We start from the raw sequence: 12,918 nt of genomic DNA, 5'->3' as shown, positions 1-12,918 counted from the left end.
ATCCCTTTTTGTCTTCTGATTGCTGTTGCAAGGACTTCTAGTACTATGTTGAATAATAGTGGCGAGAGTTGCCCGTGCCACTTTCAATACTGTATCCTTGGATCTAATATTTGCGAATTGAACTATGACGTGATGTGGCATAGGTTTGTCATAGTTGAGCTAGGGAGGGGTCCTCTCTGCCTCTTGGACACGAATGTTTGTTTTCCTCGCTAGATGAGGGAACTTTTCAGCTACAATTTGTTCAAATATCTCTTCTACACCTCTGTTTTTCTCCAACCCCTCGGGGATGCCGATGATTCTGACATTGGATCGTTTCATTGAGTCAGCAATCTCCCGTAACCTACATTCGTGGGCATGGATTTTTTTAAGTCGAGCTTCTATTTTTGCTTTTTCTTCTACTAACCCATCCTCCAATTCACTAATATGTTCCTCTGCCTCGGTGACCCTGGCCATCAGAGCCTCTAGTTTTGACTGCATTTGGCTCATAGAATTTTTAATTTCTGCCAGATTCATTCTCATTTCCACCCTTAGAGATTCTATATTCTCAGTAACATTTTCGTTAATACTTTTTTCAAGTCTACACATCATCTTGACCATTGTTACTCTGAATTCCATTTCTGATAATTTAGTTACATCCATATCCATTAGTTCTGTGGCAGAGTCCACAGACTCATTGTCTTTTCTTTGCTGGGGGGGACTTCTCCTTCTCGTCATTCTGATGAGGAGAGGTTGCGGGGTTGTCCACAGCCCAAATTATTGACCGGGACCCAGGCCGTGTGCCCATGTTTTATAGGGATCTTAGGGTTGTGGGCTTCTTCTTTAAATATTTTATTTATTTATGTTGCAGAGAGCCAACCAGCGAGAGAGGGAACACAAGCAGGGGAGTGGCAGAGGAAGAAGCAGGCTCCCAGCGGAGGAGCCCGATGAGGGACTCCTTTCTGGAATGCGGGGATCACGCCCTAAGCCAAAGACAGGGGCTTAATGACTGCGCCACCCAGAATGGGGAGACACCTGCCCCACCGAATACTCAGGCAACCCTGTTTGGGTAGAGTCTCCATGTCCGGTGGGAGGGGGATGGGGATGGGCACGCTGTGAGCTGGTATTTCCAGGCTTTTGTTCTCTGGCGGCTTTCCCTGGCGGGTCTGCTGTGCCTCTTCTGAGAGTGAGAGCAGCAGCGACTGAGTCTCAGCCTCTGTCTCAGAACAGAGGGATTGCTGCCCGTTCTCCACTGATGTTCCGGCCACTTTAACTCTGTTACTGTTGGTTCTGCTCAACCCTGCAGCGTCCTGGGATGTGCACCCCACACCCGTCTTCCCAGCCCTCACTTCCAGGGCTGGTGCGTCTCTGTCCTTTGTGTTTCTAACACCACCAGCCACCAGCCGCCCCCCCCTCCCCGCACCGTGCGCTCCCGGAGCTTCCGGTCTCAGTTTGGTGCCAGTGAGCACACCGGAGTTCCGGAGTTCCATGAGAAGTCTGGTGGCGCACGCTCCCCACTCACGGTCCCAGTCTGTTTTCTCATGGGTGCCGGTCCGCGAGTCCGCCCGCTCCCCAGTGCAGGTGGCTACTACTTCCCAGAGCGCGAACGAGGCGGCTCCCTCCCTCTTCCATTTATCTTCCTATATCTGTGCACGGTTTCACAGCTCTCCACTTCGTACCTCAATACTCAGCGCTGGAGATGTTCATTTGTAGAGATCCAGATGTATCTTCCTGCGTCTCAGGCTGATTCCTTGGATCAAGCATCGACTCTTAATCTCATCCCAGGTCTTGATCTCAGGTTTGTGAGTTCAAGCCTAGCATGGGGCTTCACGCTGAACATGGAGCCTCCTTAAAAATAAAAATTAAAAATTAAATGGACCAAAAGAAAAGATTAATTCCTCTCTATATACCTATGGTTCATTCCTATCAATGCTGTGTATCTCCACTTATTTATCAGTTCTCTATTAATGCCTATCCTCTCCTTTTTCACAGTTATGAAGACTGCGGAGCACATGTCCACATGCCTCCTGCACATTTTTGCAGAGTGGCTCTTAGGTATAGTGTTAGGAGTGGAAATGCTGAGTCCTGAGGCACATGAATGGGCAATTTTATAAGATTCAGCCATATTGTTTCTTCAAAGTGATCATATTGATTTACACTCCCAGCAGCCATGTTTCAGAGTTTTATCAATCTGCATTCTCACCAATACTCAATTTTGTCTGACTTAAAATGTACTAATTGAATTAATGTATGATGTCATTTCATAGTGCACAGATTGCATTTACCTCATTACTAGTTAATCTGTGGTACTTTCTCTATTGGTTTTTGGTCCACACATGTTTCTTTTTCTGAGAAGGTTCTGTTAATATCTTCTGCCCACTTCCATCCTGGATTGTTTTACTTTTTCTTAGTGAATTCTAGAATTTTTTAATACCTTCTTTCCATCAATCCTTAGTTACTACATTTGGGCAAATAAATTCTTCGGATTTGAGGAGATTTTTAATTTTTTTGTTTTGCATTCATTTTCATGAAGAGAAGATTTTCACTTTAATGTAGTCAAAGGTATCACATTGGTCAGTCTGTTTTATACAGCCATCACCTTGGCATCTTTATACACGTACCATCTCATATAAGGACTCTCTCTCTAAGAGTAGCTATATTTCTTTATACAGTTTCCACTTGAAATTTAGGTCTTAAATCCATCTAGAATTGATTATCATAAGTAATATAAGGAGAGATTCAGTAACCTCTCTCCATATGGAGAACCAGTTTGTCAGCTCCATTTACTAGATGGTGCCTTCTATACCCACTGACATCCCATGCACTTCTCCGATGCCACAGAACTCCACATATGTCTGAATCCTACACAGGGCTGTGTGTCCCTTTCTGTGGGCCAGTTGGTCTATCCCTGTGCCCACATCAACTGTCTTAGATGTTATAGCATTAAAATAAATGTTACCTGATACAGCAGACCCTCTTATTTTCTTCTTCTAAAGGAATATTGGTATTTTCCTCTTGATGGTCCATATACATTTTAGAATCCAGGCTCTTCCTCCTAACTGTGTCTCCCCAACCTACTGTTTTGTCAAATTTCCCCAAAGCCCCTCTTGGTAGTTTAAGTTGTTCATGAGATGTGACTCCATAACCTGCCAGGGTCATCCATGCCCAAGTGCGACAACATGGCAGCCAGCAACAGGGTTCCTAAAAGTGAAAGAAATGGAAAGACACAAAAGAGTTATAGTCCCTCTGCTTTCTGATGGAAAATGCTTCTCTCATTGACTGGAAGCCTTGGAAACTTGCTCACAGCCTTCCTCCCTGTCTACAAGGCTTGCATGGCAGTCTTAGCTAGATGACCTCACAAGCACTATCAGAAATATGCCTTGCATGGCCCCCAGCATCTCTCTGCCCTTCCCTCATTCCCTGAGCCTCCTGAAGTCAAAACTTTTTGTTTTTTTTGTTTTGTTTTTTGTTTCTTTTCCTGGAACTCCTTGTTCTGTGGAGAAATGACAGTTTTACTCTAGTGTTACGTAAATCTGGGCCTGCAACTACCATCCAAGTCTTCCTGAGGGAGGGGCTCAGGTCACAGGCTGTCATCCTTCCTACTGTCTTCCACACTTTACCCAGGCAGGACACAGGTTTTCCAGCCCCTTGCTCAGTGCAGAGAACTCAGGAGCACACAGTGCCTGCATTTCCAAGGGAGGAGATGTCTGTGGAGTGTTCCTGTGTCAGTGGCTCCAGGGGACACTTCATTATACTTAACATTTTCTGTTGTTTTAGTGGAAACATCTGTGATCTCTAACATCAGAAACCTCTTTTCTCTCTGGAGTTGGTGAGTTAGCAGACTGCACCTGCAGGGATGGAATGCTGCCTTGTGCTTGGAGGGCTGAGAGGGAGTGCTAGCTGGTGGAAAAGCTGTGGCTTTTGTGCAATGAGCCATACCACCACCTGGGTGTCTCAGAGTGTGAGAGGGCAGAGATACTGCTCAAGACCGAGGGCATAGGCCCATAGTGATGCTTGGGAGGTCCCCTAGAAAGACTTCCAGGTACATATCTCTCAATGTCCCAGACTCAGATCCTTCATCTGAAGACAGAAATTGTTGTATAATGCTTTGTAAGAAGAATAAATGAGAAATGTATGTCCACATACACATATGAAGTTTTATTCATATAAATTTCCCATATTTCCTCCTACTTCTTCCTCTGTTCACATCAGTGAACACATTTTTCCAAGCTGGATGAAACGTCCTGAGGATCCTACCAAGAGACCTGCCCTTGTTACCCTATCCTTTTTTTTTTAATGTTTTTTTATTATATTATGCTAGTCACCATACACTACATCCCTGGTTTCCGATGAAAAGTTCGATGATTCATTAGTTGCGTATAACACCCAGTGCACCAAGCAATACGTGCCCTCCTTATTACCAATCACCAGTCTACCATCTCTGCCACCTCCCTCCCCTCTGAAGCCCTCAGGTTGTTTCCCAGAGTCCATAGTCTCTCATGGTTCATGGTTCATTCCTCCTTCTGATTACCCCCTCTTTCTTTATCCCTTTCTTCCCCTACCGATCTTCCTACTTCTTATGTTCCATAGATGAGAGAAATCATATGATAATTGTCTTTCTCTGTTTGATATTTTCACTTAGCATTATCTCCTCCAGTGACGTCCATGTTGCAGCAAATGTTGACAATTCATTCTTTCTGATAGCTGAGTAATATTCCATTGTATATATGGACCACAACTTCTTAATCCAGTAATCAGTGGAAGGGCATCTCAGTTCCTTCGATGATTAACTATTGTGGACAATGCAGCTATGAACATTGGGGTGCATATGGCCCTTCTCTTTACTACGTCTGTATCTTTGGGGTAAACACCCAGTAGTGCAATGGCTGGGTCATAGGGTAGTTCAATTTTTAACTTTTTAAGGGACCTCCACACTGTTTTCCAGAGTGGCTGTACCAACTTGCATTCCCACCAACAATGTAGGAGGGATCCCCTTTCTCCACATCCTCTCCAACAATTGTTGTTTCTTGCCTTGTCTTTTTTTCCCATTCTAACTGGCATAAGGTGGCATCTTAGTGTGGTTTTGATTTGAATTTCCCTGATGGCTAATGATTTTGAACATTTTTTCATGTGTCTGTTAGCCATTTGTATGTCTTCATTGGAAAAGTGTCTGTTCATATCTTCTGCCCATTTTATGATTTGTTTATTTGTTTCTCGTGTATTGAGTTTGAGAAGTTCTTTGTAGATCTTGGATACCAGTCCTTTATCTGTGGTGTCCTTTGCAAATATATTCTCCCATTCCGTGGGCTGTCTCTTAGCTTTTTTGACTGTTTCCTTGGCTGTGCAGGAGCTTTTTATCTTGATAAAGTCCCACAGGTTCATTTTATCTTTTGCTTCTCTTGCCTTTGGAGATGTGTCATGAAAAATGTTACTTTGGTGGATGTCGTAGAGGTTGTTACCTATGTTCTCCTCTAGGATTCTGATGGATTCCTGTCTCACATTGAGGTCTTTGATCCATTTGGAGTTAATCCTTGTGTATGGTGTGAGAGACTGGTCAAGTTTCATTCTTTTGCATGTAGCTGTCCAATTTTCCCAACACCATTTATTGAAGAGATTGTCGCTTTTTCCACTGGATGTTTTTTCCTGCTTTGTCAAAGATTAGTTGCCCAAAGAGCCAAGGGTCCATTTCTGGGTTCTCTATTCTGTTCCATTGGTCTATGTGTCTGTTTTTGTGCCAGTACCATGCTGTCTTTGTGATCACAGCTTTGTAGTACAGCTCGAAATCCGGCATTGTGATGCCCCCAGCTTTGTTTTTCCTTTTCAACAGTTCCTTGGAGATTCGGGGCCTTTTCTGGTTCCATACAAATTTAAGGACTATTTGTTCCAGTTCTTTGAAAAATGTCCTCGGTATTTTGATCGGGATAGCATTGAAAGTGTAGATTGCTCTGGGTAGTATGGACATTTTAACTATGTTAATTCTTCCAATCCATGAGCATGGAATATTTTTCCATCTTTTTATGTCTTCCTCAATATCTTTCAGGAGTGTTTTGTAGTTTCTAGAATATAGATCCTTTATGTCTCTGGTTATGTTAATTCCAAGGTAATATATGGGTTTTGGTGCTATTGTAAATGGGATGGATTCCTTAATTTCTCTTTCTTCAGTCTCGTTATTCGTGTATAGAAATGCAACTGATTTCTGGGCATTGATTTTGTATCCTGCCACCTTACTGAATTGTTCTATAACTTCTAATAGTTTGGGAGTGGATTCCTTTGGGTTTTCCATATAGAGTATCATGTCATCTGCAAAGAGAGACAGTTTGACTTCTTCTTTGCCGATTTGGATACCTTTGATCCCTTTTTGTCTTCTGATTGCTGTTGCAAGGACTTCTAGTACTATGTTGAATAATAGTGGCGAGAGTGGGCATCCTTGTCGTGTTCCTGATCTTAAGGGAAAGGCTTCCAGCTTTTCCCCATTGAGAATAATGCTTGCAGTAGGCTTTTCATAGATGGCTTTTATGAGATTGAGAAATGTACCCTCTATTCCTACACTCTGAAGGGTTTTAATCAGGAAAGGATGCTGTATTTTGTCAAATGCTTTTTCTGCATCAATTGAGAGGATCATATGGTTCTTGAGTCTTTTCTTGTNCAAAGGCTCTATAACTTCTAATAGTTTGGGAGCGGATTCTTTTGGGTTTTCCTTATAGAGTATCATGTCATCTGCAAAGAGAGACAGTTTGACTTCTTCTTGGCCGATTTGGATACCTTTTATCCCTTTTTGTTGTCGGATTGCTGTTGCAAGGACTTCTAGTACTATGTTGAATAATAGTGGCGAGAGTGGGCATCCTTGTCGTGTTCCTGATCTTAAGGGAAAGGCTTCCAGCNACCTTGTCGTGTCCCTGATCTTAAGGGAAAGGCTTCCAGCTTTTCCCCGCTGAGAATAATATTTGCTGTAGGTTTTTCATAGATGGCTTTTATGATCTTGAGAAATGTACAATCTATTCCTACACTCTGAAGGGTTTTAATCAGGAAAGGATGCTGTACTTTGTCAAATGCTCTTTCTGCATCTGTTGAGAGAATCATATGATTTCTGAATTTTTGCTTCTGGATAAAATCTAAGACACTGATAGATTTGTGAATGTTGTACCACCCCTGCATCTCAGGGATGAATCCCACTTGGTCATGATGGATAATGCTTTTAATGTACAGTTGGATTCTACGAGCCAGGATCTTATTGAGGATTTTGGTGTCCATATTCATTAGGGAAATCGGTCTATAATTCTCCTTTTTGATGGGGTCTTTGCCTGGTTTGGGGATCAAGGTAATATTAGCCTCATAGAATGAGTTTGGTAGCTTTCCTTCTGTTTCTATTTTTTGAAATTAGCTTTAGGAGAATAGGTAATAGTTCTTCTTTGAATGTTTGGTAGAATTCCCAGGAAAACCGTCCGGGCCTGGAGTTTGTTATTTGGGAGATTGTTTATCACTGACTAAGTCTCTTCATAATTATTGGCCTGTTTAAAAAATCAATTTCTTCCTGTTTCAGTCTTGGTCGTTTATGGGTTTCCAGGAAGTCCTCCATCTCTTCCAGATTGTTTAGTTTTTTGGCATATAGCTGTTGATAAAAGTTTCTAATAATCCTTGCAATTTCAATGGTGCTGGTCGTGACCTCTCCCTTTTCAGTNGTTGGTTGTGACCTCTCCTTTTTCATTCATAATTTTAATAATTTGAGTCCTTTCTTTTTTCTTTTGGATAAGTCTTGCCAGAGGTCTGTCAATTTTATTAATTCTCTCAAAGAACCAGTTTCTAGTTCTGCTGATCTGCTCTACTGTACTCCTGGTTTCTAATTTATTGATTTCTGCTCTAATTTTGGTCAACTCCTTCCTTGTGCATGGATTAAGCCTGTCCCTCTGTTGCTGTTCCAGCTTCTTGAGGTGAGAATATAAAAACTGCATTTTAGATTTTTCTATTCTTTTGAGTGAGGCTTGGATGGCTATGTATTTCCCCCTTAGGACTGCCTTTGCAGTATCCCATAGGTTTTGGACCGTTGTGTATTCATTCTCGTTGGTCTCCATAAATTGTTTAATTTGTTTTTTGATTTCCTGGTTTATCGAGTCATTCTTGAGCAGGATGGTTCTTAGCCTCCAAGTGTNCTGGATGGCTATGTATTTGCCCCTTAGGACTGCCTTTGCCGTGTCCCAAAGGTTTTGGACCGTTGTGTTTTCATTCTCGTTGGTCTCCATAAATTGTTTAATTTGATTTTTGATTTCCTGGTTTATCGAATCATTCCTGAGCAGGATGGTTTTTAGTCTCCAAGTGTTTGAGTTTCTTGCAAATTTTTCCTTGTGGTTGAGTTCCAATTTCAAAGCGTTGTGGTCTGAGAATAGTTACCCTGTCCTGATTCTTACTGAGGAGAATAATGTTTAACAGAAGCACACTCACAACCTCAAGTTCAGCATAGGTCTTAAGAGTAGAGCAGGAATTCATGTGGTAGAAATTCATTCAGGGCATGGAGTTTGGAAGTCCACATCCCTCATCATCCAGGCTCTCTCCCCTTCTGAGGTTTTTCCTTTTCTCACTTGTTTCTTGGACTTCTGTGATGCTCCCCTGGTTAGTGACTCACTAGCTCAACATACAATTGGTCATCCTCCAGGTAATGTTGCAGAGAGAGCAGGCCACTGAAATGCCTGAACATCTTGGGTAGGTACACCCTTTGGGAACATGACAAAAGGGATCCCAGGGGATGGTGGAGAGAGAGCATCAGAAGTATCTGCAATGAGTCAGTCTCTGGAGGGTAAGGGATTTCCTTTAATACGTAAGCAGAAGTAAGTGAATTTCTCTGCTGTGACAAGTATAAGAGAAGCCCCTGCCCTCCTCAAAGGAGAAGGTTCACCTAATTCTCATCAGAACCTTGGGGAGTACATAGGGAGTCTTAAAAGGTGGAGATTTGTATGCATTCCCTGTTCACTTCCATTCAAACACCTTCTCTTCATGTATCCATTTCACAAGTGTTTATTGAGCATATCATTATACACTTTTCTAGTCACAAGAGAAAAAGTAGGAAACAACAAAAATACCTGCTCTCACAGGGTGGGGGGGGAGAGACAGTGGGACCATAGAGGATACAGACAAATGACTAGATTAAGATGGAAAATATACAATCTTTCAGGTGGCATCAAGTGTGCTGGTGGTGTGGAGGACCAGTAGGAGCAGGTTGCAGATTAATTAGAGTCGTCAGGTAAGCATCCCTGAGAAGATAAAGCCTGAAAGGGGCAGACAGTGATCCTTGGGGCTATCTGGAGCCATAAATAAAGGAAACAGGTGGGAACAGTTCTGGCCTATTGGAGTAACAACAGGGAGGTGATGGAGACAAAACAAAGAGAGAGGAGGAGGCAGAGTTTAGAGGGAGTGCAGACAAGACATAGGGAGGGCCTTCAAGGAGTATGTTTTTCCCCCATTGAGCCCAAAGCTAGTGGCAGTTTGTAGACAGAAAGGAGTCCTGTAAAAAAGTCACTGGATGCTATTTCTGGTGAGACAGCCTGAGGAAAGGCAGGGCAGAGGTGGGTTAGGGGAGGAAAACTTTCCCTCTATCCTCCTAGGTTCCAGAGCTGAGTCAATGAAGTAAACCCATAACTGGAAGATTAACAGGACAAAGGTACACAAATCTAGTAATTTTTACTATATTATACCATAGGGGCATCACAGGGGAAAAATTGAGTATCCAAACAGCTGAGAGATTTGAGAGCTTATCTCCCATCTTAATAGGGGATGGGAAGGGAACTGTAGTCCTCTTAGTAGAGAACAAATGGTTTTTAGGAAAGATGAATGGGGCCTTTAAAGAATATGTGGGAGGTATGATAGTTTATGACAAAGTTTAACTGCATATGGTATGGACCTCTATTCTCCTCTCCTGTAATGAATCATTCTTCCATGGCTGAGGAAATCCCAGGCAGGGTATTTATGACAATTGAGTTCCTTTTGTAAGACCTGTCTTTATACAAATAAAGGGAGTTCAAAGAAAGCTTCTTCCTGAATTTGCTGCTTTTCAAGTGCCTTCAACTCAAAATAATCAATATACCAAGGGATAGGGTTCAGATTAGGTTTGGGCATGTTCAGTTACTCCAGATCATCCTAGATGTACAATGGGAAGTTGTTGCATAAACACTGGGATATTTGGGTCTGGACTCAGGGAAGAGGCCTGGGAGAAAAATTTGAGAGTTGGCAGTTTATAATTGGTACTGGACAACATAAAACAAGATAAGATAACCAAGGAAGTAGATATGTTTTAAAAATAATACAGCCAAGTAAATTTGAAGATCTAATTGGCTTCATTAAATGATTCATGAATTGAGTAACATCCCATTGAGCACATACAAAGGAGCTCTGCTGAGCTGCATAAAAGAAAAAATTTTTAAAGGCACAGAGAGGGCTTAAAAAAGAAAAGAATCTATTGGCAAGGAATGCACTGTTTAATCAAGATTCCCCTCCTAAGGAGGGAGAGGAGTTAAGATGGTGGAGGAGTACGGGTCCCCTTTTTCAGCTGGTCCCCTAAGTCGGGCTGGATAGGTACCAGACCATTCTGAACACCCACGGAATCAACCTGAGACACAGGAAGATACATCTGGATCTCTACAAATGAACATCTCCAGCGCTGAATATTAAGGTACAAAGCAGGGAGCCATGAATCCATGCACAGATACCGGAAGATAAATGGAAGGGGGAGGGAGCCAGCGCATTCGGGTGCCGGGAAGCGGTAGCCACCTGCACTGAGGAGCAAGGCGGACTCGCAGACCAGCACCTGGATGATAGCTGACTGAGACCGTGAGCCGGGGAATGCACGTGACCAGTCTGAAAACCGGAGCTCCGGAGTGCACGAACCACACTGAAACGGAGCTCCGGAGTGGGCGGGGACAGCTGGCGGCTGGCAGTGTTAGAAACAAACGAAAGAGACATACCAGCCCCAGGAGCAAGGGCTGGGATGCAGGCTGTGGGGTGCACATCCGGGGATGCTGCAGGGTTTAGCAGCACCAACAGAAACAGAGTTGAAGTGGCCAGAAGACCCCAGTGGAGAGCAGTCTGCGATCCCTCTGTTCTGAGACACAGGCTAAGTTTCGGCAACTGCTGCTCTGACACTCAGAAGAGGCACAGCAAACCGCCAGGGAAAACCGCCAGGGAAAGCCACCAGAGAACAAAAGCCTGGAAATAACGGCTCACAGTGTGCCTATCCCCATCCCCCCTCATAGGGGAGAGGGAGACTCTACCCAAACAGGGTTGCCAGAGTATCGGCGCAGCAGCCCCTCCCCCAGAAGGCAGGCTGAAAAATCAAGAGGGGCGCCTGAGTGGCTCAGTCGTTAAGCGTCTGCCTTTGGCTCAGGGCGTGGTCCCGGCATTCTGGAATCGAGCCCCACATCAGGCTCCTCCGCTGGGAGCCTGTTTCTTCCTCTCCCACTCCCCTTGCTTGTGTTCCCTCTCTCGCTGGCTGTCTCTCACTGTCAAATAAATAAATAAATAAATCTTTAAAAAAAAAAAAAAGAAAAATCAAAAAGCCAACAAACCTAAGGACCCTATAAAACAAGTGCACACTGCCTGGGTCCTGGTCAATAATTTAGGTTCTGGGCAACCCTGCAACCTCTCCTCATCAGAATGACAAGAAGGAGAAGTCCACCCCAGCAAAGACAAGACAATGAGGCTGTGGCCTCTGCTACAGAAATAATGGATATGGATGTAACCAAATTATCAGATGGAGTTCAGAGTAACAATGGTCAAGATGATGTGTAGACTTGAAAAGAGTATTAACGAAAACATTAACGAGAATATAGAATCTCTAAAGGTGGAAATGAGAGCGAATCTGGCAGAAATTAAAATTACTATGAATCAAATGCAGTCAAAACTAGATGCTGTGATGGCCAGGGTGAATGAGGCAGAAGAACGAATCGGCAAATTGGAGGATGGGTTAGTAGAAGAGAAAGCTAAGACAAAAACTTGGATCAAAAAAATCCAATCTCAAGAATGTACGTTACGGAAGATTACTGACTCAATGCAACGTTCCAATGTCAGAATTATCGGCATTCCCGAGGGGGTGGAGAAAAACAGAGGTCTAGAAGAGATATTTGAACAAATTGAAGCTGAAAACTTCCCTAATCTAATCAAACATTCGTGTCCAAGAGGCAGAGGGGGCACCTCCCAAGCTCAACAACGACAAACCTATGCCACGTCACGTCATAGTGCAATTTGAAAATATTACATCCAAGGATACAGTATTGAAAGCAGCCAGGGCAAAGAAATTTCCCATGTACCAAAGCAAAGGTATCAGAATTAAGTCAGACCTGCCTACACAGACCTGGAATGAGAGAAAGGGCTGGGGGGGGGCATTTTTAAAGCTCTTTCAGAGAAAAATATGCAGCCAAGGATCCTTTATCCCGCAAGGCTCTCATTCAGAATTGATGGAGAGATAAAGACCTTCCAGAATCGCCAGTCACTGACCAATTTCATAACCATGAAACCAGCCCTACAGGAGATATTAAGGGGGGTTCTATAAAAGTAAAAAGGCCCCAAGAGAGATACAGAACAGAAAGTCACAATCTATAAAAACAAAGACTTTACAGGCAACATGGCATCATTAAAATCACATCTCTCAATATTCAGCATCAATGTAAATGGCCTAAACACTCCAATAAAATGCCACAGGATTGCAGATTGAATAAAAAGACATGACCCATCCACTTGCTGTCTAAAACAGACTCATTTTGAACCTAAAGATTCATCCAGACTGAAAGTAAAGGGATAGAATACCATCTTTCATGAAAATGGACCACAAAAGAAAGCTGGGGTAGCAATTCTCATATCAGACAGATTGGATTTAAACTAAAGACTATAGGAGGGGATTAAAGATGGCGGAGGAGTAGGGGACCCCTTTTTCAGCCGGTCCCCTGAGTTGAGCTGGATAGG

At 43.2% G+C, this 12,918-nt stretch overlaps 1 protein-coding gene across 5 annotated transcripts in view; it reads left to right on the top strand.

Moving 5' to 3' along the window:
* The window catches only part of LOC100464289 (immunity-related GTPase family M protein 1), a 47,902-nt gene that overhangs the window by 19,544 nt on the left and 15,440 nt on the right, over positions 1-12,918 (top strand). For 3 of the 5 annotated variants that reach the window (XR_004623929.1, XR_004623925.1, XR_004623928.1), the window contains exon 2: positions 9,140-9,208. The gene's annotated coding sequence lies outside the window, so the exon portion shown is untranslated. Of the gene's footprint in view, positions 1-8,236; positions 8,671-9,139; positions 9,209-9,569; positions 9,626-12,918 lie in introns of those variants that run through there. The other 2 variants (XR_004623927.1, XR_004623930.1) reach the window with 2 other exon arrangements.

This window comes from Ailuropoda melanoleuca, chromosome 3 (assembly GCF_002007445.2).
Source record: "Ailuropoda melanoleuca isolate Jingjing chromosome 3, ASM200744v2, whole genome shotgun sequence".
NCBI lineage: Eukaryota > Metazoa > Chordata > Mammalia > Carnivora > Ursidae > Ailuropoda > Ailuropoda melanoleuca.
The sequence above is the reverse complement of the archived record's forward strand: the minus strand, read 5'-3'. Positions and strand labels throughout refer to the sequence as shown.